Genomic DNA, 26,967 nt, shown 5'->3' on the forward strand with positions numbered 1-26,967 from the left:
CTGGTCAGGGAACTAAGATCCCACATGCCGTGTGGTGCAGTGGCCAAAAGATTTTTAAAAAAGGAAAAAGATGAATAACTTAAAGAAAAGAGAGAGAGATTTTCTACCAAAGACAGGTTTTATACACAGGCACTTACTTTCTCATAAATAGAATTTGAAGAAACCTCTTTTTTTCCAGTGTGATAAGACCCAGATTAAGCACGTGTACACACAAACACAAACTAACATAGTCAGGGGGTGGGGGGGTTCTGAATATTCTGAATTTTCAGAATAATGTCTGTCTATTATAGAAATTTTTGAATAAAGAAAAATATAAAATGAAGGAAACTACAATCACCTATAATCCTACCCAATTACAGCAACTGCTAATATGTTGGTGTATTTTCAGCCTATTCTTATGTATACATATTTTCTGTTTTACAATGTCATAAACATACTACAGACAATTTTGTCCCATTTTTTCCATCAATTCCCTTATCATGAAAAATTTCCCATGTCCTTAAAACATTCTTCAAGAACATGCTTTTTATTTATATTTTTTATAAGTTTTGCACTTCTTTTTTGGTTCTTTTTTTTTTATATGTTTGTTTTGTTTTGTTTTTAATTTATTTGTTTTATTTATTTTTTATTTTTGGCTGCATTGGGTCTTCGTTGCTGTGCACAGGCTTTCTCTAGCTGCGGCAAGCGGGGCTACTCTTCATTGCGGTGCACGGGCTTTTCATTGTGGTGGCTTCTCTTGTGGAGCACAGGCTCTAGGCATGTGGGCTTCAGTAGTTGTGGTATGCAGGCTCAGTAGTTGTGGCTCACAGGCTCTAGAGCTCAGGCTCAGTAGTTGTGGCGCACGGGCTTAGTTGCTCCACGGCATGTGGGATCTTCCTGGACCAGGGCTCGAACCTGTGTCCCCTGCATTGGCAGGCAGATTCTTAACCATTGCACCACCGGGGAAGCCCAGAACATGCTTTTTAGTGAGTGTATGATGTTACATCCTATAGGGATTTTCTAATTTGTTTAACCAATCTCACTTGTTGGACACTTTGACTGCTTCCAGAGTTTGCTTTATAACTAGTACTGCAGTGACCCTCAGGCTGACATATCTTTGCGTCCCTCCTGATAACTTCCCTAGGATTGAATCTTAGAGGTGGAATGTCTAGAATATCAGAGGACACATTCATCTCACCACTCTGGAAACAGGTCGCCAAAGTCCCCTCCACAAAGGTCATACACTTGGGTGAGTGGGGTGGGAGAGGCTTGGCCCCTGGCTGCTTCTCTGGAGGAAGAGCAGCGGTAGCAGCATGGATTGGATGGCTGCTATGTACAGAGCGTCGCACCAGGCACTTGATACAGATGATTTCACTCCATTTCACAACAAAAGAGGTGTTGTTATTGTCTCTGTTTGACCCACTAGGAAACTGAGACTAAGATTCAGACACTAACCCAAGGTCAGTCTCCCCGTTTGCACCAAAGCCAGGCCTGAACATCAGGTCCATCGAAGTCCAAAACCCACACTCCTCAATTAAAAAAAAAAAAAAGTTTTGGTAAATTTTCAAAGAAAACCATTTTTCTAGGTATCCATGTACCTGGGGCCACAGTTAGGGTTTCAGAGCAAATTGAGTAGGTCCATGAATTGGTCAGTTTTGAAATGCAGATATAAATTCCACGCAGACAAAAAACAAACCAAAACAAAACCACAAACCATTTAGCCAAGATACTTGAAACGACAACAACAAAAACTTTTGGGAAACAAATTCCTGATTCATAACCGTCAGCCTTACCTTAAGAGTGTGGCAAAGGGAAGTCAGGTCGTGAGTCGTGGACTGAAAAATCTTGGACAGAACGGAATGACGGTAGAGCCAAATCATGGCCTGTGTCTGGGTGAGCAACAGAGCCTCCCAAGTGCCTCAGTCAGGCCCTGGGGCTCAAGTGGTCAGGGCTGCAGCTCAAGCAGGACTGAGCGAGCCTGTGGCCTGTTTCACTGGGTCCTAAACCCCTGCATGAAGTAGCCAGGAGAAATCAGACGGGCCTGTCAGCCTCCAAAAGATGGGAGAGCCACGTGGGCCAACATCCACGGCCCAGAGGCAGCAGCAGAGCCGGGACACAATATAAGCCACTGTAGACCCTGATTTCCTGGGCCCCTTGGCACAGGGGCCTCTGGGCCGGACACCTGACTCCGAAGGGATATTAGAACCCAGTCAGCAGGCCATTGCTTCACTGTTTAGAGAAGCCCCACAGAGCCTGGGGATGGTGGGGAAGGCAGTTATCTTTGTCTCTCAGGCCAGCATGGTCCGGTGGAAATATAACACGAGCCACATACATGGCTTTAAAATTTTCCAGTAATAGCATTAAACAAGTAAAAAGAACCAGGTGAAACTAATTTTATCAAATAATTTTATCAAATTTTATCAACATATTTTATCAAACCCTATATATCTAAAATAGTATCATTCCAGCATGTATTCAATATAAAAATTACTAAGATATTTTAATAACTTTATTCATATACTTTACATTCTTTTTTTTTTCATATTAAGTCTTTGAAATCCAGCATGTATATTACATGGACAGCCCAACTCAACCTGGACTCATGACATCATTTCAAGCACTCACTGGATGCGCAGGCTGGTAGCTGCAAGACTGGACAGCTCAGGCCTCAGCCCTGGTCCCCTGTAGTCACCATCCCTGATGTGAACAGGCCCACAGTACCATCCCGCGCAGCCTGATATCTCTCCACCCGCGCTCTTCTCACAGTGCTTTGCACCCAGGAGCCCCTTACAGAGCCTTTGTAACACGGGAAAAGAAGCCACTAGGATTGGCCTGGGATCTAATCGGGCGCTTATGAGACAGTAATGCTATCAAATCACTCCCTAACTCTAGTTCTTCTTGGGGAACATGGGGAGCCCAGTGTTTTCCCTGCTTCCTTCATGGGCCTGGGGTGGAGAGGATCCAGTCCCAACGCTTGCCAACCTCATGGCAAGGGCAGGGGTGGGCTCATTTGTCCTCATCCACAGCTCATTACACTTTTACCTCCCATCTTCTGGATGTGTGCTCAGCTCTGCCCCAGGAAGTGCAGAGGGGACCTGAGAGATAGAAAACAGCTTCCCTGGCCTCAGAAGGGCTGCCCAGCCTCCTAGATGTCAAGATGGACATTCAAGGCAGCCAGAAACCACATGCATGCCCCAGACCCCCAAGCACAAGCCCTGGAAGGGAAGCACATGTGCACAGTTTGGAACGGAGAGTGTAGAGGGTAAGAAATGACCTCTCCAGTGGGGGTACTCAGGCGGGGAGAGGTTATAGCACCCTTCGAATACTCCAGAGGCAGAAAAACCTCAGATGAGAAGCAAAAAAGAATGCTAAGATGTACATTTTTTTTCATATTTTATTACCTCTGAAATCTGAGTGTATCTCACAATTGCTGGCAGGTCAATTTATCTGGCAGGTTTTTTCTTTCTTTCTTTCTCTCTTTTTTGTTTCTTTCTTTCCTTCTTTTATTTCTTTCTTTGATGCCTCTTAAAAATTTTTTATTCAGGTATAACTGACAAATAAAATTATAAGATATTTAAAGTGTACAAAATGCACACATACATTATGAAAGGATTCCCCTCGAAAGATGCTTCTTAAAATTGATGGCATGTTAGACTCAATGAAATACGTTATTTATTGAGCCCTGAATATGTTGCAGGCACCATGTTGGTCAATTAGCATTCATTATCATACAACTTATTACAGATGAGGAAAGCGACTCAGAGAAGTTAAGTAACTTTCCCAAGGTCACACAGCTAATAAGCAGCCGAAGCAGGATTCACACTCAGGTTTGCTGGTCCCCAATGCCCCTGTGTTTCCCACCACATTGTCCTAGCCTCCCTCCTTCTAGATGAAATGAGGGGGACAAGGTCAAATCCAGGTTGTTATTTTTGTCTTGGATCTGTATGTCCTGGATGATTCTCCTGGGTAGGTTACTCCGTCAGCTCTACTTGGATCCTTACTCTTCAGCTCCAAGCTCAGAAGCTTAGGAAGCCCTAGTTCAGGGCTCACAACTCACCTGGCTCTGGGACAGCAGCACAGACATCCCTGACCTGTCTCCACCTCCCATCCTCCCCAGCTCTAATTTTGGGTTTCCTGTTGCCTTCCCAGGCTCACTGGGTGCTTTCCTGGCCAAGCCTACCCACTACTCCTCTGCCCACCCCAGATTCTGGGGAAAGAGGCTAAAGGAGCTCCACAAGTTGGCAGTTTGGGAAAAGACACTATTGCTAGTTGTCTCAGCAGACTGAAACTGACAGGATGACCAGGCCAGTGCTCCCACTTTCAAAACAGCCCATGACAGAAGATGCCACTGGGAAGGCCTGCTGGGTTCCAGCCCTGGGGGAGCCAGTAGGATTGGAGGTCAAACCAGGGTGAAGCGAGGGGACAAGTGCCAAAGAGTCTGAGGGACCCCTCTCCTCTCTCCCCTTCTATGCTGCAGCCACCCACCCCCCCAAGGACCTGACATCACCCCCCAGGCCCACGCCCCACACCTCAGGGCTCCGGCTTTGCCGGTGTGTTCAATTTCCCCCTGCCAGTCCCTGAAGTTTATGTGGACCCGAAGTCGATGCTTTGGGTCTCAAATCTTTGCTGGAAGACTGCTGCCTCTAGGAAGCCTTCAGCCCTCCCAGGCCCTCCGGTCCCCTTCCCCTCTGCCAGAACACACCTCCCTGAGTAGTTCTCACCTGTACCACCATGTGGCCTTGTTACTCTCCTTGGCTTGTGGACAAAAAAAAAGCTGCCTGCCATTTCAGTAAACAGACTGCCCCCCACCAAGCCACCAGCCACTGCAGCTGCCCCCAACAGGTGCACCCTGAGGGGAATTCGCGACAGAGAGAAACAGGATACTGGCCCCAGATAGCTGAGGTGCAGATCAAAGGAATGATTTCAATAAGCCCAGATTCTTGCATCTTCCCCTACAGAGAAAATCTCTAAAATCATTCACTTGAGATGTCTGCTTTTGTGATTAGCAGTAATCTTTTTTTTTGTTGTTGTTTGTTTTTTTTTTGGTGGTACGCGGGCCTCTCACTGCTGTGGCCGCTCCCGCTACAGAGCACAGGCTCCGGACGCCCAGGCTCAGCAGCCATGGCTCACGGGCCCAGCCGCTCCGCGGCATGTGGGATCCTCCCGGACCGGGGCACAAACCCGTGTCCCCTGCATCGGCAGGCGGACTCCCAACCACTGCGCCACCAGGGAAGCCCCTAGCAGTAATCTTTTGATGTTTGACTACATGTTTGTTTGTTTTTCAGCAAAAACTGTATATCCTATCTCCTCCCTTACCTGTTTGGAACAGTTTCTCAGAGCAAGCTATCTGAGAGGCTGTATCCCGGGCTATAGTCCTCAGTAGGGTCCCCGAATGAAACATAACTCTCAACTTTAAGTTTGTACTTTTTTTTTTAGTCAACAGGCTCAACAAATATTTGTACCTACTATAGGTGGACACTCTCCTAAGTGCTGAGGTGACCACAGAGGGGACGTGGAGCAGAAGCAGACACGGTGGAGGGCTGCAAGCAGCAGCAGCACTGCCAGGGAGTGGGCTCACACCGCCCAAGAGCAGCAGTGGGCACCTCCGCTCTACCCTATGGCCTCAGTGACATCAACTTGGTATTGGAACTCAGCCCTGCTGGGAGGATTTGCTCCATGGAAATCAGCAAACCAGGACTTCCCCCCCACCCAAACAGCAAGTTGTTAAAGATGGACTAGCAGGCCACTGTGGGAGGAGAATGATGAGGGCCATGGGCTTAGGGAGAGCCACTGGTTTGGGCTCCCCCTAAAAACACACCCTGAGACAAGGATTTAGGAAGAAGTGGTTTACTCCAAAAGTGATCTCAGGGGACCACAGCAGTGAGGCAGGGAAGGGAAGGGAAGGAACTTATTTAAGGGGGCATTACAAGGCATTTTGCCAACATGGGCAACCAGAGCTCAATCCTGGGGACCACACAGTGAGGAGAGAACTCAGTCCCCCACCACGCCATGATGAAGCTGGGGTATATATTCACCCCCGTGAGTCTTTGGTCGGCACTGACTCTCTGGCTCCTTGGACCCAGCCTACTCCTGCCTTCCGGAGACTATAAATCCCCCAGGGCAGAGACTCTGCTATTATGTCTACTGAGGTTCTTGAGACTCTTTCAGGAAATCCATGAAATCAAAACTATTTCTATAACAACCCTAAGACATTAGTATTTTGCCTTCTCATTCTCTCATGGGTCTACAGTAGAATTTTCCAGAGGCTACATGACATGTAATATTGCAGTAGATTGAAAGCAGAAGCAAATGTGAGTGTCCATTTAAGCCAGACATTAAAGAGATTTGTAAAACTGTAGAAAAAATACTGATCTTCTCACTACTAACTTTTTTGTTTTGGAAGATATAATTATTTTTCTTAAAAAGTATTTCAGGGGCTTCCCTGGTGGCGCAGTGGTTGAGAGTCGGCCTGCCGATGCAGGGGACATGGGTTCGTGCCCCGGTCCGGGAAGATCCCACATGTCGCGGAGTGGCTGGGCCCGTGAGCCATGTCCACTGAGCCTGCGCGTCCGGAGCCCGTGCTCCGCAACGGGAGAGGCCACAGCAGTGAGAAGCCCACGTACCGCAAAAAAAAAAAAAAAAAAAAAAAATGTATTTCATTATAAATATGACAATATTTACATTCTTTGTTATTTTTAATCAATAAATTCTATTTTAAATTTTTCTTAGTTTTCAGTTATAATATGGTAAACACTGTTAAAAGCAACAGAACAGGCCCAAAATGGAGTCACTTATGCTCAGCCCCATGTCACAAAATTAAGACTTAAATACTTGGGACTTCCCTGGTGGCACAGTGGTTAAGAATCCGCCTGCCAATGCAGGGGACACGGGTTCGAGCCCTGGCCCGAGAAGATCTCACATGCCGTGGAGCAACTAAGCCTGTGCACCACAGCTACTGAGCCTGTGCTCTAGAGCCTGCGAGCTACAACTCCTGAGCCCACGTGCTGCAACTACTGAAGCCTGTGCGCCTAGAGCCCGTGCTCCGCAACAAGCAAAGCCACCGTAATGAGAAGCCCGCGCACCGCAACAAACAGTAGCCCCTGCTCACCACAACTAGAGAAAGCCTGTGCGCAGCAACGAAGACCCAACGCAGCCAAAAATAAATAAATAAATTTATAAAATTTAAAAAATAGACTTAAATACTTAATTACTCTCCCAGAAATGGAATCCTAAACCAGTCAATCAGGAATCACCTCCTCACCACTAGGGAGGTGATGTGCCTGATAGACCCCTGCCATCCCCTAGAGGAAAGTAACCTTGCTACAACCAACCCACTTTTTGCTCGTCTAACTTCTTTGTCCTGCTCCCTTCTGCCTATAAGATGTTTCATCTTGTACAGCTCCTGCTACATGGTCTGTTGCCCAATTCATGAATAATAAGATCTTTAAAATTTACTCAGTTGAAATTTGTTTAAACAACATTGGTAGATATAACCCATACAAACAAAAGCATTTGCAGGTTCACAATTCTTTAAGAGTGTAAAGGAGCCCTGAGACCAAAAAGCTTGAGAACTGAGGAGTTACTGTCTAATGGATAAAGTTCCAGTTGGGGGAAGATGAAAAAGTTCTTGGAGATGGATGATGGTGATGGTTATGCAATAATGCAAATGTACTTCACGCTACAGCACTTTACACTTACACGTTAGGGCTTCCCTGGTGGCACAATGGTTAAGAATCCTCCTGCCAATGCAGGGGACACGGGTTCGAGCCCTGGTCCGGGAAGATCCCACATGTCGCAGAGCAACTAAGCCCGTGCACCACAGCTACTGAGCCTGTGCTCTAGAGCCTGCGAGCCACAACTACTGAGCCCACGTGCTGCAACTACTGAAGCCTGTACGCCTAAAGCCCGTGTTCCGCAACGAGAGAAGCCACCACAATGAGAAGCCCGTGCACCACAACGAAGAGTAGCCCCCGCTCGCCACAACTAGAGAAAGCCCGCGCTCAGCAGTAAAGATCCAACACAGCCAAAAATAAATAAAAATAAAAAAATTTATAAACTTACACTTTAAAATAATTTAAATGGTAAATTTTGTTATGTGTATTTAACCACAATTAAGAGAAAAAAGGGGGAAAAAAGTCTGAGAATCACTATAGGCTCAGCTCAAGGAACAAACTGCAGATGTGTTGTGGTGACCATGCAGAGAAGGTTCTTTGGGGAGAATGAGGCCTGAAACTTTAAAAACTAGGAACATGCCAGATGACTGCTTCATGTATCATTATCTCCTCTTTCATCAACCCCATTTTATAGATGAGGAAACTGAGGCTCAGAGAGGTGGAAAGATTTGCCCAAGGTTAGTACCCTCAGGATTTGAGCCCAGGCAGGATGGTCTGACCCTACTGGACCCTCAGTCCCCCAGGTCACAGTCCACCTAGACCAGGAGCTCAGCTCCAACTGAGCAAGTCTTTGTCATGACAATATGTAACTTAACCCAAGGCAAACAGTCTCTATTTAAAAGGCAACCCTGGGCTTCCCTGGTGGTGCAGTGGTTGACAGTCCGCCTGCCGATGCAGGGGACATGGGTTCGTGCCCCGGTCCGGGAAGATCCCACATGCCGCGGAGCGGCTGGGCCCGTGAGCCATGGCCGCTGAGCCTGTGCGTCCGGGAGCCTGTGTTCCGCAACGGGAGAGGCCACAACAGTGAGAGGCCCGCGTACCGCAAAAAAAAAAAAGGAAATACCCCATTCCCTCTACAAAGCTGTTTTGCAAGACGCTTTGTCATTTTCCCAGATCTTTAAGCCTTATCCTAAGTGCTTAACAAAGTCTCAGCAGGGGACCAGATTGGTTGCAATACAAAAACCCCATCACCAAGTACTGGGGACGGAAGCCAAGCACACAGGTCAACAGAGACACTATGGGGGCAGCTTCTGTTATTGAGTCCAAGCTCACCCTGCTCGCTGCACAACAGACCAATAAATCGGGAGACGAGGTGCTGAGTCAGGGAAGAGCGACTTTATTCAGAAAGCCGGCAGACTGAGAAGATGGCGGACTAGTGTCCCCCCAAAAAAATCTTCTTGGGGTCTGGATGCCAGTGTCATAAGACAGAGAGGCAGAGGAGGTGAGGAAGTAAAGTTAAAATGCCATTAGTTTTGCCTGGCTTGACCAGCATAGGGAGGGGATGTGTTAATTTCTGCTTTTCTGCAGCCATTCACAGGCGAGCAGGGTCAGATTGTCTCCCTGTGAGCTGAACAAAGGCCCTTTAGTTTAACATTCAGGCACAGGGGCAGGGTTCCCTGAGGCAGGCCATTATGTATGATTATAATAACATAAGCAACAAAAAGCAAAGTTTAAAGCCAAAGAAACAGATCCAACATGGAGTCAGATTTGCTCTTCCCTGTTACACGTGTACCTGCAGCTGTCAGCCCAGAGGAGCAAGCCAGGCTGCTGGGACTGTTAGCTGTTGATTCTACTTTAGAGGCAGCAAAAACTAAGAAATGTACACTCTCTACTGCAGCCGTGGTGTCTGTTCCATCTCCACTAAAGGAATGTGACCAGGGCCATGGGCCCAGGGACACCACAGGGCTATGTGGCCAGGCCAGACTTGGTCCTCATCACTGTGCTTATAGATACTTTGATGAGATTTGAAAGGAAAGCTCATCACACAGTTAAAATCTGAGGCCTGTTATGAGACCATAGAACCTATGATAATTGAATTAAAATGCTAATTAATCCTGCAGTGATTTTGTGATGCATTCACTTGTTAAATGTAAACTCTTAAAATGTGGGCAATTTTGTAACCCCAGTTTCTTTCAGTCTCCCTCTCTCCATCTCTCTCTCCACATATGTGTGGGGATGTGTTTATAAATACATACATAAGCATACATGTATATACATACACATATATGTATATATGTTACACATTTATATATACGTCATAGCCTTCAGAATCTAGCTGACCCAAGGGGGTGGTCAGGGGAAGGGGCAGTCCCAGGTGGCCCACCACCCCAGTGCCTTCTCCAGGCGGAATCCCAGCTTGCCAGCCTGGAACCCACAGACAGCAGGCCACACAATATACAAGAGCCTGCTAGAGGCCAGTGTTTCTGGTTTCCACCTAGGATTAGTCCTCTGGGGCTGCAAAGTGGGGTGTAAGCCCCCACTCTGCAGATGGGACCACTTCCCAGCCCAGCAAACAGAAACTACCAGGGCCTCTGAGCCCCTGCCTCTGGTCTAATGGAGAAAATTGCAAATAAATCGTGAAAACAGCGCCACATACAAGATTGTTTCACATCGGTTATCTCACTTCATCCTCCCAGGAACCCCACTGGGGTATTGTTGAAACTGTGCAACCCAGATTGGGACTTGAACCCACGGTCTTTTACCTGAGATCACACACCAGGTCTTAGGACTTAATGAAGCTCAGGTGCTTGATGTCTTGTCACAGAAAGAATTCAGTGAGGGACAAAGTGATAGGTAAGAAGTGGACTGATTTAGAGAGAAACACACTCGACAGACAGAGTGTAGACCATCTCAGAAGGCCAGAGTGGCACCAGGGTATGGGGCTGTCAGTTTTTATAGGGTGGGTAATTTCATAGGCTAATGAGTGGGAGGAGTATTCCAGCTATTTTGGGGAAGGGGTGGGGATCTCCAGAAATTGGGCCACTGCCCACTTTTTGACCTTTATATAGTTGGCTTTGGAACTGTCATGGCGCCTGTGGGTGTGTCATTTAGCTTGCTAATGTGTTACAATGAAGGTATACTGAGACTCAGGTCTACTGGAAGTCGAGGCATCCTCCATCTTGGACCTATTTGGTTCTAATGGGTTTATGTCATTCTTTTCAAGGTTGTGCCCTGCCCCCTTCCCTCCTGTTTCACTGTTACACCCACAGTAGAGATCAGGAAATGGGAAATTGAGAGAAAGTGTCAGAGCTGGGATTTGAGTCCAGACCGGACTCTAAAACCCTCACCCTTACCTCTGAACCCAGCTGCTGCTCCACATGAAGAACTGTACAAGTGACCCCTATTTAGGTGGCCTGCAATATTTTCTATTTCTTTCTGTGGAAAAGGCAACTGATTTATTTTTCAGTTATTTTTTTTTTTTATTTTTAAAACTGAAATGAATTTTAATACAGAAAATGAAGACAGCGTTTTGCAAATTTATCGCTCACAGGGGTATCTCTATTTGAGGAAATCAGCGTGTTACACTTTGAGAGATGAAATGTTACAGTTTGTACACCAAAATCAAAAAATGAAATTAGGGCCTCCCTGGTGGCGCAGTGGTTGAGAGTCCGCCTGCCGATGCAGGGGATACGGGTTCGTGCCCCGGTCTGGGAGGATCCCATATACCGCGGAGCGGCTGGGCCCGTGAGCCATGGCTGCTGAGCCTGTGCATCCGGAGCCTGTGCTCCGCAACGGGAGAGGCCACAACAGTGAGAGGCCCGCGTACCACAAAAAAAAAAAAAAAAAAAAAAAAAGAAATTAAATTAAAAAATGAAATGGTTACCAAGGTAATGCAGGTCAGGGGATCAAAGGTGAAAGGTCACACATTATTAAAAAGAAATCCAAAAGGACGGCTGCATCATGAGCCCTCACTAGTGTTCCAATGGTGACTCTCTTTTGGAAAACTTGAACATTTGGCAGACATTCAAGCAGTTTTTTCGGTAAAAAGATTTTTACATGACTACTACTGCTGTTCCCACGGCCATTTTCTATAGGTGGCATGGTGTTGAGGACACAGTAGGTGCTAGTTCCGCAGAATACACTTTGGGAAATGCTCTTCCGGCTTGTTTTCGGCAGCCATTTCCCCTCCGCCCACCACATTCTCCTCCTCCTCGCGACCGGGACCCCGAGCGCCCAGGTACCGCTGCTGCCGCCAGCCCGCCAACCCTGCTGCTGCCACGCACCCGCTCAGTTATTATTTTAAAAGGAGCCTTTTCTAATGGAGAAGTTGGGAAAGTACAAATAGTTATAGTCAGCATGATACCAAAACCAAGCAGGACCCTAGGGGGCCCTCCCAGATACAAAAGCCTTTCTGGGCTCCCCTTTCTCATGTGCAGAAAAAGGCTTTGGTTTCCTAGACCTTACCTGAGTTCCAAAGAGCAGGATCAACCAGTACTAATTAGGGAAGTGAGGGAATGGAGAAACCAAGGAAAAGCAGGCAAGAAACAATAGTGCAGAGATAAAACAGAGTCCTAGGGCTTCCCTGGTGGCGCAGTGGTTGAGAGTCTGCCTGCCGATGCAGGGGACACGGGTTCGTGCCCCGGTCCAGGAAGATCCCATATGCCGTGGAGCGGCTGGGCCCGTGAGCCATGGCCACTGAGCCTGCGCTCCACAACGGGAGAGGCCACAACAGTGAGAGGCCCGCATACCGCAAAAAAAAAAAAAAACAAAAAAACAAAAAAAAAACAGAGTCCTAGTTCCTCCTCAAGGGATGTACATAACAATCTGATACATATCTTTGAGTTGTTCTGCAGGAACTAAGGCCCCTACCCAGGAGGAGGGTGGTAACTACATGCTAAGACCCCAGACTGACTGGAACCAGAAGGCTGATGATTGAGATTCCTGGAACACTGCCCTGTTACCTCACCATCAACCAATCAGAAGAAAGTCACACACCTGCAGCCCTCACTCCAAATGTTGCCTTTAAAAACTCTTCCCTGGCCTTCCCAGGTGGCGCAGTGGTTGAGAGTCCGCCTGCCGATGCAGGGGACACGGGTTCGTGCCCCGGTCTGGGAAGATCCCACATGCAGTGGAGCGGCTGGGCCCGTGAGCCGTGGCCGCTGAGCCTGCGCGTCCGGAGCCTGTGCTCCGCAACGGGAGAGGCCACAGCAGTGAGAGGCCCGCGTACCGCAAAAAAAAAAAAAAAAACTCTTCCCTGGGGAGAGGGGGATGAATTGGGAGATTGGGATTGACATATATACACTCTTGATACTATGTATAAAATAGATAACTAATACTGTGTAGCACAGGGAAATCTACTCAGTGCTCTGTGGTGACCTAAATGAGAAGGAAATCCAAAAAAAGAGGGGATGTATGTATACGTATAGCTGATTCACTTTGCTGTACAGTATAAATTAACACAATATTATAAAGCATCTATACTCCAATAAAAATTAAAAAAAACACTCTTCCCTGAAAACCCTCAGGGAGTTTAGGTCTTTTGAACACAAGCCTCCCATTCTCCTTGCTTGGCCCTTGCAATAAACATTTCTCTGCTCCAAACTCCGATGTTTTGGTTTGTTTGGCCCCAGTGTGTGTTGGGCACACAAACTTGAGTTCAACAACAATACCACCACTCAGAAATAAACACTGAACATTTGGGGTATGTTTCCTGTGTACAGTCATTCACTGATGTATAAGCTCAATATTGGGATAGAATGTATTTGCTCTTGTTAAAAAATAGACTGAGCTATTACAAATTTTATGAGTTTATTTGAGGAAAAATTTATTCAAACTGGGCAGCATCTCATCTAGCAGAGAGAAAGGAGCTCTGAGGAGCTGTACAAAGTGAGAATTCTATAGGCAGAAGGGAGCAGGGACAAGGAAGTTAAACCAGACAAAAAAGCAGATTGGTTATTGCAAGGCCTCTTTCCTCTAGGGGATGGCAGGGGTCTACCATGCAGATCACCTCCCTAGTGCTGATCAGGTGAGTCCTGATTGACCGGTTTAAAACTCCATCTCTGGGAGAGGCCAAAACTATAATTAAGTCTCAGTTTGGTGACATGGGGCTTTGAAACAGGAGAGAAGGGGTCAGGGGCACAACATTTAAAAGAATGACATAGCCATAGGACATGACAAAAACTGGTTAGAACTAACTAGATCCAAGATGGCGGAAGAGTTGACTTCCAGTGAACCTTGAGCCTCATTATACATTCACTGTAATACATTAGCTAAATGACATACCCGCCAGTGCCATGACAGTTCTGAGGCCGACCATCAAAGATCAAAAAGTGGGCAGTGGCCCAATTCCTGGATATATCTGCCCCCTTCCCCCAAATACTTGGAATAATCCTCCCCCTCATTAGCCTACAAAATTACCCAGCCCATAAAACCTAACCACGCCATATTTCAGGGCCTCTCATCTTCTGAGATGGCCCACACTCTGTCTGTGGAGAGTGTTTCTCTCTAAATAAATGCACTTCTTACCTATCACTTTGTCTCTCACTGGATTCTTTCTGCGATGAGACATCAAGAAACTGAGCTTCATTAAGTCCTGAGACCAGGTGTGTGATCCCAGTTAAAAGACCGTGAGTTCAAGTCCCAATCTGAGTTGCACCGTTTCAGCTTTGCATAAGTGACTCCACTTGGGGCCTGTTGTCATGCTTTTAACAAACCCCATGAGGAAACGGAGGTTAAGACAATTAATTAAGTTGCCCAAAGTCACACACAGGAAGGGACATAAGCTGCCTCAGAGTTGAACATAAGCAGCTAGGCTCTGGAGCCTGTGCTTTCAAGTGACAGGGTTCAGGACACGCTACCCTTAAATATGGCACCTGGCATATTGAACACGCCAAGCTGAAGGATTTGAGAAATTGTACGTGCAGGAAGGACTTTCTGACCTTCCCTGGAAGCACGTTAAAAAAAAAACCCCGTGGCTTCCCTGGTGGCGCAGTGGTTAAGAATCCGCCTGCCAATGCAGGGGACACAGGTTCGAGCCCTGGTCCGGGAAGATCCCACATGCTGCGAAGCAACTAAGCCCGGGAGCCACAACTACTGAGCCTGCGCTCTAGAGCCCGCGAGCCACAATTACTGAAGCCTGAGTGCCAAAAGCCCGTGCTCCGCAACAAGAAAAACCACTGCAATGAGAAGCCCGCGCATCGCAACAAAGAGTATTCCCCCCCGCCACTCGCCACAACTAGAGAAAGCCCGCGCACAGCAATGAGGACCCAACGCAGCCAAAAATAAATAAATGTATTTATAAAAAAAAAAAAAAAAAAAAAACCCGTGTGAGAGGTGTCCTCCCTATGCCCAGAGAAAAAGAGCATCCTTATCTCTGAAGATGAAGGGACAGAGAGAGGAATCTGAAGGAACAGGCCTTGCTAAGTTTCCCCCAGTTTACTACACTTCCCTCACACTTTCTGTCCTGTCATATTTCTCCACAACTTTCCATTCTTCATCAAACCTACTATAAAAGGGCTCAGGTTTGGGCTTCCCTGGTGGCGCAGTGGTTGAGAGTCCGCCTGCTAATGCAGGGGCCACGGGTTCGTGCCCTGGTCCGGGAAGATCCCACGTGCCGCGGAGCGGCTGGGCCCGTGCGCCATAGCCACTGATCCTGCGCGTCCGGAGCCTGTGCTCCGCAACGGGAGAGGCCACAGCAGTGAGAAGCCCGCATACCACACACACACACACACAAAAAAAAAGTGCTCAGGTTTAACCATTTCTTTAGGTCGTCATTTTCCTTACGAAGGCTCTCAGGTCACATAAAATGTATATTAAATAAATGCATATACTTTTCTCTGGTTAATCTGTCTTTTGTTACATGGCCCCCAGCTCAGAGTCCAGAATTTAGCAGGGTAGAAGGAAAGGTATTTTTCCTCCCCTACATGACTCTACAATTCCCTTTATATCCTACTGTGGGCTTAAATTTTGGGCATTCCTCCATGCCATCATGCATTCTTCTCCTACATTTGTGTAATACTTTGTATTTCTTACTGAGCAAGGTTTAACCACACCACCAAAAAAACAAAAACAAAACAAAAAACAAAAAAAACCTCTCAGCATCAGCCTGACACCTGACTTTAGCCTTTCTCAAATCAGGGTCCTTAGACCTACCCAAGTTCAGGAATCAAAAATCCTATGAGTATTTTCAAGTTTTGTGTTCGTTGTAATAAATAATCTTAAGATTTTTTTTACAAGTTTTAAAGGTGAGGTTTTTATATCTATATTTCACAACTGAAAGACAAAGTTGAATTAGCCCTTAAATTTTCAAGTCAGAATTTCTCAAACTGGGTTCTGGGAGGTTTTCTAAAAAATCTGTGAGAACGTGTTCCTTTTTTATTATTATTATTTATTATTATTATTTTTTTTTTTTTTTTTTTTTGCGGTACGCGGGTCTCTCACTGTTGTGGCTTCTCCCGTTGTGGAGCACAGGCTCCAGACGCGCAGGCTCGGCGGCCATGGCTCACGGGCCCAGCCGCTCCGCAGCATGTGGGATCTTCCCGGACCAGGGCACGAAACCGTGTCGCCTGGATCGGCAGGCGGACTCTCAACCCCTGCGCCACCAGCAAAGCCCCAAGAACGTGCTCCTTTTAAATGAAATTATTGCTCCCGGTGAACTAGCCTGTTTTCCTGAGGATTGCCCGGTATGTGCTTTCCCCCAGATGAAAAGTATTTTAATATACGTAATTGTAAAAATAACACTCGCTTCGTGTAAAAAAAAAAAAATCAGATAATACAAATGGTATAAAGAGGAGGTTGTAAGGAGGGTACACCCTAAAGAAAGGAGAGCTATGGCAGGTGAGGGGGAGCCCGAGGGGTCCTGGGGGTGGGGAGGAAGTCCTCCCGGTTATGAACGCGAGGGCAGGGGTGGGGATCCTCTTGCAGGCAAGGCTCCTACTTAGGGACCCAGTGCCTGGGCAGGAACAGCCGGTTTGGCCACCACCCCCAGCCTCTGGTACACCAGGGCCAGGCGGCCCCAAAATTCAACCTCGGCTCCCCGTGTTACCGAACCAAAATCGGGTCCCACGTAAATCACATACACATTCTGGCAACTGCCAGAGGCCGGGCATCAGGTGAAGCAGAAGCCGAGAACCTACTGCTCCCGCCTCCATCTCTGTCCTTCCGCAGGCCTCCCCTCCCGGCACGCACAGCTCACAGAAACTCCCGGGCCCTCTCTGGCTGGAGGGCCTGGACCCCTGGGGTGCAGAGGAGGGGTGGGCACACATTGCCCCCTCGGGCCCTCAGGGCCCAGCCACGGAGGCAGCCCCTTCCCCACGCAGCCCTGTTCACAGAGCCGGGTCAGAGGACTCACAGGCTCTGTCTTCTGCCCAAATAACTGAAGGTCTAGGCAGGGACCCCAAGACCCTGGAGGCCTTGAGCCTGGGTGAACATCAGGCCTGTGGCCACAGCCCCAGAGGGCTTTCCCAACTCCCTCAGGTGCCCTTCCTCGCTGTTAGGCTGGCCAGGGGCCTCAACTCAGGGCAGCACGGCAACAGCAATGGCAGCGGGGCCCAAACTGAAAAGCTGGCCTCCCTCCTCCCGCCTGCCTCAGAATTTTCCTGCTGCTGCTGTGCAAGCCCTGGGCTTACCTGGTGGGAGCTCTTCACTGCAGAGGGTGTGTCCTGATTTAACGGCACTTGTGGGCTCCCCTGAAAAGCAGTCCCACAGCGACCAGGACTTGGCTCCCAAAACGCTTGTTACAGCACCTCGTCTTCCCCTGTGAGGCCTTTCCCAGGGACTAGCTGCTCCAGATCCCAGGATTGATGCCACCCTAGTGACACCTGGGGCGGCTGCTCGGCAGGCCCACCACACCCTCACTCAAGCCTGCTCGCAGCAGGTGGGGCGAGTCAGCTCAACGATATTGAAACCCAGTCCCCCAAAGCCGAGTTCCTCTGCTGAGTTTATGATTAAGCTCTCTATGCAAAACTTTATTCCCTTTCTTGTCCCACCCCTGTATGCTCAAGATTGAGGAGTATCAAAGAAAAGGGGAATTGAAACTGAGCAGGATCCTGTGAGGCCCTCCCAGGTACAAAGGCCTCCATTTCTCATTTGCAGAAAAAAGCTTTAGTCTCCTAGACCTTCCCTGAGTTCCAAAGAGCAGATTCAGCTACTTACAAATTAGGGAAGTGAGGGAATGCAGAAACCAAGGAAAAGCAGGCAAGAAACAATAGTGCAGAGATAAAAGAGTCCTAGTTTCTCCTCAAGGGATGTACATAACAATCTGACATATATCTATGAGTTGTTCTGCGGGAACTAAGGCCCCTACCAGCGTGGAGGATGGTAACTACATGCTGAGACCTCGACTGGCTGGAACCAGAAGGCTGATGATTGAGATTCCTGGAACACCGCCCTGTCACCTCACCACCAGCCAATCAGAGGAAAGTCACACACTTGTAGCCCTCACCCCAAATATCGCCTTTAAAAATGCTTCCCTGGGGCTTCCCTGGTGGCACAGTGGTTGAGAATCTGCCTGCCAATGCAGGGGACACGGGTTCGAGCCCTGGTCTGGGAAGATCCCACATGCCGCGGAGCAGCTGGGCCCGTGAGCCACAACTACTGAGCCTGCGCGTCTGGAGCCTGTGTTCCGCAACGAGAGGCCGCGACAGTGAGAGGCCCGTGCAGCGCGATGACGAGTGGCCCCCGCTTGCCACAACTAGAGAAAGCCCTCGCACAGAAATGAAGACCCAACACAGCCTACAATAAATAAATAAATAAATAAATTTATAAAAAAAAATGCTTCCCTGAAAACCCTCAGAGAGTTTAGGTCTTTTTTTGTGTGTGTGTGTGTGGTACGCGGGCCTCTCACTGTTGTGGCCTCTCCCGTTGCAGAGCACAGGCTCTGGACGCGCAGGCTCAGCGGCCATGGCTCATGGGCCCAGCCGCTCCGCGGCATGTGGGATCCTCCCGGACCGGGGCACGAACCCGCGCCCCCTGCATCGGCAGGCAGACTCTCAACCACTGTGCCACCAGGAAAGCCCGAGTTTGGGTCTTTTGAGCGTAAGCTGCCCATTCACCTTGCTTGGTCCTTGCAATAAACCTTTTTCTGCTCCAAACTCCGACACTTTGGTTTGTTTGGCCTCACTGTGTATCGGGCACACAAACTTGGGTTCAACAAGGATGCCCTCCTGTGCTTTCTCTGTGCCTCCTGCCAGACAACACTAAGGTCCCCAACAATGCCAAGGTGCTTGATTTCCATGGGGGTGCAGGGGAGGGGAAAGAAATCTTTTTTTCCTCTACCCGTCTTCGGTTCATTGTACAGGGGCCCTGTATATTATACTAACAAAGGACAGATTAACAAGAGAAAAATAAACAGAAGTTTAACATGTGCACCCCACTTGCACATGGAAGCTCTCAGAGTTGAGTAACTCAAAAGAATGGTTAGAACTTGGGCTTGTGTAGCATCTTAACAAAAGAATAATACATTTTTAGGGAAGTGACATGCAGCTCGATATCAAAAAAACAAACAACATAATCCAAAATGGACAGAAGACCTAAACAGACATTTCTCCAAAGAAGATATACAGATTGCCAAGAAACACATGAAAGGAGGCTCAACATCACTAATCATTAGAGAAATGCAAATCAAAACTACAATGAGGTATCACCTCACAGCAGTAAGAATGGCCATCATCAAAAAATCTATAAACAATAAATGCTGGAGAGAGTGTGGAGAAAAGGAAACCCTCTTGCACCGTTGGTGGGAATGTAAATTGTTACAGCCACTGTGGAGAACAGTATGGAGGTTCCTTAAACAACTAAAAATAGAATTACCATATGATCCAGCAATCCCACTACTGGGAATATACCCTGAGAAAAACATAATTCAAAAAAAGTCATGTACCACAATGTTCATCGTAGCACTATTTACAATAGCCAGGACATGGAAGCAACCTAAGTGTCCATCGACAGATGAATGGATAAAGAAGATGTGGCACATATGTACAATGGAATATCACTCAGCTGTAAAAAGAAACAAAACTGAGTTATTTGTAGTGAGGTGGATGGACCTAGAGTCTGTCATACAGAGTGAAGTAAGTCAGAAAGAGAAAAACAAATATCATATGCTAACACATATATATGGAATCTTAAAAAAGAAAAAGGTTCTGATGAACCTAGGGGCAGGACAGGAATAAAGATGCAGACATAGAGAATGGACATGAGGACATGGGGAGGGGTAAGGGTAAGCTGGGACGAAGTGAGAGAGTTGCACTGACATATATACACTACCAAATGTAAAATAGATAGCTAGTGGGAAGCAGCAGCATAGCACAGGGAGATCAGCTCAGTGCTTTGTGACCACCTAGAGGGGTGGGATAGGGAGGGTGGGAGGGAGACGCAAGAGGCAGGGAATATGGGGATATATGTATACGTATAGCTGATTCACTTTGTTATACAGCAGAAACTACACAACATTTTAAAGCAATTATACTCCAGTAAAGATGTTAGGGGGCTTCCCTGGTGGCGCAGTGGTTAAGAATCCGCCTGCTAATGCAGGGGACACGGGTTTGAATCCTGGGCTGGGAAGATCCCACATGCCGCAGAGCAATGAAGCCCGTGCGCCACAACTACTGAGCCTGCACTCTAGAGCCCATGAGCCACAACTACTGAGCCTGCACTCTAGAGCCCATGAGCCACAACTACTGAAGCCCGCGTGCCTAGAGCCCATGCTCTGCAACAAGAGAAGCCACCGCAATGAGAAGCCCACGCACCGCAACAAAGAGTAGCCCCCGCTCACCGCAACTAGAGAAAGCCCGAGCGCAGCAACAAAGACCCAGCGCAGCCAAAAATAAATAAATTTATTTTTTAAAAAAAGATGTTAAAAAAATTTTTTTTAGAGAAGTGATCAGACACAGGAAAAGGACTGAGTTTCTAGGGTGGAAAATTGTGGGATGGCAAATATATGGGGAAGCCAATGGTAGCTAAGAGCTAGTTTTAGCAAGGTTTGTGTGTAGATTCCTCTGATGCTGTCTCTGGGTTGCTGAGTGTCTAGAGTTGCAGCCAATGATTAACTTCTGGACTTCCTGGTAGAGAGCAAAATTTACAAATGATACGTACATTTACAAATTTATGTCCTGCTTTTAGGCAAATAGGAGAAGGGAAGAGAGCTTTTCTTGTATCTTCTTCTTCTCAATTGCCTTCAGTTCAAAATAATCCTTATGTCGAAGTGGCATATTTTGGAGTGGCATCAGGGGCTACCCACCATGATGGAGTGCCAATGAAAGGAGCCTCAAAATAGAAGAAAGGAGAGGCTTCCCTGGTGGCGCAGTGGTTGAGAGTCCACCTGCCGATGCAGGGGACATGGGTTCGTGTCCCGGTCCAGGAAGATCCCACATGCTGCGGAGTGGCTGGGCCCATGAGCCATGGCTGCTGAGCCTGTGCGTCCGGAGCCTGCGCGTCCGGAGCCTGTGCTCTGCAACGGAAGAGGCCACAACAGTGAGAGGCCCGCGTACCGCAAAAAAAAAAGAAAGGAGAAGAGGGATTTCTTCTCTCTTGGAGGTTCACACCTTGGCATCCTCATCTGCAAATTGGGGCCATCAACCTGCAAGAGTCACCAAGGACGGGAAATGAGATCGCACCTGTGAGCACCTACCAGAATGCTTGCATGTAGACATTAGTTTGAATCAGAATATATGACTATTATAAAGTTCTTTCTTATGTCCTGACAAATTAGCCCTCCTATTAATGATGAGATCTTAATCTCAGGCTTCCCAGAGTGTGGCCCGTGACCCTGCTTGCGCTACTTACTAGATTCTACCCATCATGTCCTGGGGACAGATTCCCAGTTGTCTTTGCTCCTCTTAGACCCACTCAATCACAATCTTAGGGGACAGAGCCCTGGATTCTGCATCTTTGACAAACTCCCTAAACAATTCTTGGGCATAGCAATGTTTGAGTACCACTAGTAAAGTGAATGAAACATTGCTTCTGGAGACTAGAGAGACCTGGGTTCAAATCTCAGCTTGGCCACTAACTTAAGGTTTCTATGCCTTGGTTTCCTGGTTTTTATTTATTATTTATTTATTTATTATTATTATTATTTTTTGGTTTCCTGGTTTTTAAAATGGGGTAATAATAGTATGTGTGACGATTAAATGCAGAGAAATCGCTTAAGACTTGGGCCAGCACAAAGTAAGTGTTAGTCATTGTTTTTCTTCTGCTAAATGTTAATTCTGCTGTCCCTCTGTGGCACAGACCATGGCCCCCAACATCCCAGGAACAGCCCAGCTGGGACCCGTTGGGAGCAGTGCAAAAGAAAGCAAGGAGGATGTGAAGGCTCCTGCTCGGGTCTTGCTCCCTGCTCCTCTCAAGCTGGGAAACGCTGTAAGGACACATCTGGCCACTGGAGGGCAGCATCCACCTAGCTAATTTTAAGAACAGCTTTCTCAAAATGCAGCTTTCTGGTAGCAGTGTGGGGAAGGTGGAAGGAAGCCTTAATGGGGGCTTACAGGACACAGGATTAGTTGCTTCATTCTAGGATTTCATTTACATCCACCTTACTCTAGGCAACCCTTGGTGAATAGATGTGTTCTAAAATATAACCTATAAAGAGAAGTTTTACGTAAAGAACCCTATCTTCCCATTGCCTTGAACTATAAAATGAGAATTTTGATCCTAACTCTAGGCTCTCCCACAGGTGCCCAGTGACAGTTTTCTGAGTGCCCACATGCCTGACCACCAGGACTCCCCACACCTCCCCAAGGCATGCAGGAATCTCCCTATTTTCCAATCCTGCCAGCTGCTGGCTGCACATGAAGAAACACGTAGGCAGCCCAGAGAGAGGTGGCAGCCCCCTTCCCACACCCTTAGTGTTCCCTTCTCAACGCGGCAGCAAGGTCAGTTTCTGCAGCCGGCAGGTCCGAGTGTTCTAGTACTGTGTGAGGACAAGGCATGGAGCCCCTGGGTGCCCATCTCAAGAGTCTCAGGCGAAGTCACTCTCCCAAGCATGTCCCCAAGAGTGGTCTGTGTCTTAGTTTGGGTTACTTACCCCCAAGGAAAGCTCTAGACGATGGTGTGCTGTGAACTCACTGGACTGAAGCAGGACAGCATGTTTGAGAATGAAGTCCATCCAGAGAAACTAGGTCCTGCTGGCAGCATGTCAGCGCCTGCCTCAGGCATTACCTCTGGACACTTCAGTTATCCAGGCCAGTAAATCACCCTCTGGCCTTACCAGCTGGCGTTGGGTTTTGTGGCTCTTGGTCTAGAAGGGTCCTAACCAAATACACAACCTAATAGTTACTGAGCAACATCCTCAAAAGGCACTGGGTTGAGTACATGCATGAGATATTACATCTAATCATCTCAGGCTGATTGTGTATGAAAGCAAAATATCCTTTTCTCTCTCTCCATCCCCGCTTTCTCCTCCCACCTACCTTGGCTCCAAGCTTGGCTGTTCTGGACAGAGCAGGAAAAGGAAAATGTGTCACGAGGTACCAGGATCCAGTTCATCTCACTCACAGGCTTGAGCTGACATGGGGCTAGGTCTCTCCCCCACTGCAGCATTGCTTCATTTTGTCTGTTAAAGACCAGCTTTCCATGCTTCTCCTGCAATTGGCAGATAATGTGAGCACAAGCATCTTCTGAGTTTCCAAGCTATTGGTCCAGCCCAAGGTCAAATTAGCTCTTTGAAGCTGCTTCTCCACACTGTTCACTCATATTAAGTTGAGGATATTCTTGGTCTCCTTTCCAGGGTATCTCCCACATCCTGTTTGTTTTTAGACCCACTTTCAGGGTTTTACATGCACTCCCATGAAATGTAACCTTATAAGATTACTCCCATCTTTATTGCCTGTTGAGATCTTTTGAGATCCTAATTCTCTCATTTACCTTAAAGGCTTCACAGCACCTGTGGGGTTGATGAGTCCAAGTCAGTAGGACTTAAACAAAACAGAACCAACAATTGGTCCTTACAGCCTATAGCAATCTCCCAGAAGTCATCAGTTTCATAAGGCAGCCCACTCTGGGCACGCTTTTTGTTTACACAGCCACTTAGCACTGCAGTGGGACTCTCTATCGTCCCCACCAGGAATAGAGGAGACGCTGCTTGTCTGAATTTCAGCAAGGACTGAGACATCTTTTTTTTTGCGGTACGCGGGCCTCTCACTGTTGTGGCCTCTCCCGTTGCGGAGCACAGGCTCCGGACGTGCAGGCCCAGCGGTCATGGCTCACGGGCCCAGCCGCTCCGCGGCATGTGGGATCTTCCCGGACCGGGGCACGAACCCATGTCCCCTGCATCGGCAGGCAGACCCTCAACCACTGCGCCACCAGGGAAGCCCAGGACTGAGACGTCTTTATATTGCTCTTTCTGAAGAGCCCAGTAGCAACACCAAAAGAAGACAATGTTAGTCAAGCAGCGCCTGCTCTTCATGGAATCGGGCTGCATCCAGGGATGACTGCATCCTTTTACAAGTGTTCACAAACCCTCTTTCAAATAGCTTGCTTTCAGAAGCCATCTTCCCAGGTATTAAGAGTTTGCAAGATCTCTCTTGCACTTTCTGTTGGAAAAGTGGGATTCAAGGAGATGTCTAAGAAAAAAAGGATAATTAGAAATGGAAGATGCTAGAGAGGGGCGATTAGAGACCATGTTAAAGTAATCTGTGATAAGAATGGATGTTTTATATTGCCTGAGGATCTCTTAGCTTGCCAAATTACATAGAGTAGGTTTAGGATGAATCTTTCTTTTGTTCTCTCATCAAAAATAGAATCCAGAAGGTTGGGGAGTTGACAGGTAATCTGTTCCGTGGGCCACATTTCATTGAATCTAAAATACGGTCAGATTTAGAAGATGCTCCATTATTTTATAAACCATCAAGAAAGAAAATGTGTAACCAACTAAACTGTAATACAATGCTTTCTTATCATTCTTTTATTTTGTACTTATGTGCATTGTGTACTTATTGAAAGAGCTCTTTTAGACTTTAAATGTTTTTTATCATCTGTCACTCTTGTGCAGAGATAAAAAAGAAAGTATGAGCAAAACAAATTTGCTAAAACTTCCTCAAACGCAGAGTCCGACTCTTCTGAATTCCTTATCACAGTCTTTAAGTGAATTTTCCACATGCCATTTCGATCCATAGCATTAATAATGCAGCTTTTTCTGGGCTTCCCGGGTGGTGCACTGGTTAGGAGTCAGCCTGCCGATGCGGGGGACACGGGTTCGTGCCCCGGTCCAGGAAGATCCCGCATGCCGTGGAGCGGCTGGGCCCGTGGTCCATGGCCGCTGAGCCTGTGCGTCCGGAGCCTGTGCTCCGCAGCGGGACAGGCCGCGACAGTGAGAGGTCCGCGTACTGCAAAAAATAAATAAATAAATAAATAATGCAGCTTTTCATAAGAGAGGGCTCCACTATGACCTCCAGATTGTCTTTCTGTATACCCATTCTGCAGGCTTTGCTCCTGGTGCCTGATCTTACTAGAAGGTGTTAACAGAAGTTTGAGACAAAACCAGGACTCACTTTCCTACTTCAAAAGGGCAGGCAGTGACTCTAGGTCATGACTGCCACCTTGCCAACAGCAATGGTAGGATACCAATAATTCTAACGTGAGATTGGTCATAAGCTACATCCCAATCTCAAAGATGTGAAAATTGATAATGAACGGAGGTAGCTCTTATAAGGCCGCTTTTTGAGTTATCTGTCCCACCCAGCTCCTGACCGATGGCCTCAGCCTCATCCACTGGTAGGCATCACTGTCTCAGACCAGGCCAGGCTGGGCCAAGTGGGTCCTGCAATCTTGGAATTGGGACTAGCTTCTTGTGTAGAGGAAAACACTGGGGTACATGGGGTCAGCCTCTCCCACCACTGGGGTCACGACCAGAGAGAGCTGGGCCCGAGAGAGGAGTGAAGCTGCCACACAGAGAGGGGCCGAGATGAGATGGAGAGATGGCAGGCTCCTGGCTTCCCGAGGGCTTTCTGGGGGCTGTGGCCAGTCCCTACCTGAAGCTGGGTTCCTGCCTAGGCCCTGGGTTCTGGAGACACCCTGAAGCCTATTTCCCCTTTGTCTCTAAGCCGGCGAGGTGGTCCAATCACTAGCAAAGGGTCCCACTGCAGCACCTTAGCTGTGCTTGCTCAGACAGGGGCTTCCCCACCACTCTTGGGGCTCTGAAAGCCTCCATGGTCACAGGGTGGCTTCTAGAGCTGTAGTTTAGCTGAAGGACCCTATCCCACCATGTCTGAGTGTCCTGTTATCTCTGGGCCCTCTCTGCCTCAACGAAGGCTTCCAGCTCTGATGTCCAGGTTTGCCCGGTGCTGGGTGTGAGAGGGGTGTCTGTCCAGTGCCATCCTCCAGGGCACTGCATGTAGACAAGGTTCTTCAATGGTTTTAGTGGCAGTGCTGCTGCTCAGTTACCTCTCTTCTGTCCCCCTAGGTTTGGCCTGGTCTTGGGGTGAAGGAGCAGCCTATGACCTCGGGGCAGACTTGTCCGTGTGAGGTCATCTACCCCATCAGGGGTTAAGCCCACAGCCTTCAGCCCCTCAGCCAGTGCCACTAACCAGGTGAGCTAATCAGCCTACCCACCTCCTGCTGGGCCTAGTCATTCTGGCCCTTTTAGGGTTTCAGAGCTTTGAAGTTTCCATCTCCCTCCTCTGCAGACTGGCGATGTTAGAATTAGGAGTTCTGGTCCAGTAGCTGTGACAGCCTCCCAGGGATGACGTTGCAAGTTCAGGCCTTTGAAGCTGGGGTGGTTTCTCCAAAGCCTCAAGCCTGTAACGTGGGTCACTGGCGTCAGGGAGGCAGCCAGGCTTCCCAGAGACCTGGATAATGGAGCAAGTATTAGTGTCCTATTGTTGTTGTAACAAATTACCACAAATGTAGTGGCTTAAAATAGGAATTTATTATCTTACAGTTCAGAAACCCAAAATGGGTCAGCAGGGTTGCATTCCCTCTGGAGGCTCTAGGGGAGAGTTCATCTCCTTGCCTCTTCCAGCTTCTAGAGCACAGTGCATTCCTTGGCTTGTGGCCTCATGTCATTCCAACCTCCACCTCCATCATCACATCTTCTCTCTGACACAGCTGGCCTGGCTCCCTTAGTAAGAGCCCACCCAGATAATCCAGAATAACCTCCCCATTAAGTACCTTAACTCAATTACCCTCTGCGAAGTCCCATTTGCCATGTAAAGTAACACAGTCACAGGTTCCAGGGATTAGGACATGGACATCTTATCGGGACCATTATTCAGCCCACCACAGAGTTCAAAGACTAGAAGAGGACTCCTCTTAATGGTATTTTCCTAGATGTAAATTATATGTTATCACCTGAACCTTTGACCCCAAAAGCCAGCAATGAGTAGTAAAGGGACTTGAAATCACCTATTTAGAAATAAGTAAACAGATGAAGTATATCAAA

General features: G+C 47.8%; 1 pseudogene across 1 annotated transcript; it reads right to left on the reverse strand.

The window, feature by feature from the left end:
- Positions 1–11,550: 11,550 nt before the first annotated feature.
- LOC307050715 (calmodulin-binding transcription activator 1-like) lies at positions 11,551–11,792 on the reverse strand (annotated as a pseudogene). Its single transcript has one exon. The product of its transcript is annotated as a calmodulin-binding transcription activator 1-like (transcript).
- Between the last annotated feature and the right edge of the window lie 15,175 nt (positions 11,793–26,967).

This window comes from Hyperoodon ampullatus (assembly GCF_949752795.1).
Source record: "Hyperoodon ampullatus genome assembly, chromosome: 3".
Taxonomy (NCBI): domain Eukaryota; kingdom Metazoa; phylum Chordata; class Mammalia; order Artiodactyla; family Ziphiidae; genus Hyperoodon; species Hyperoodon ampullatus.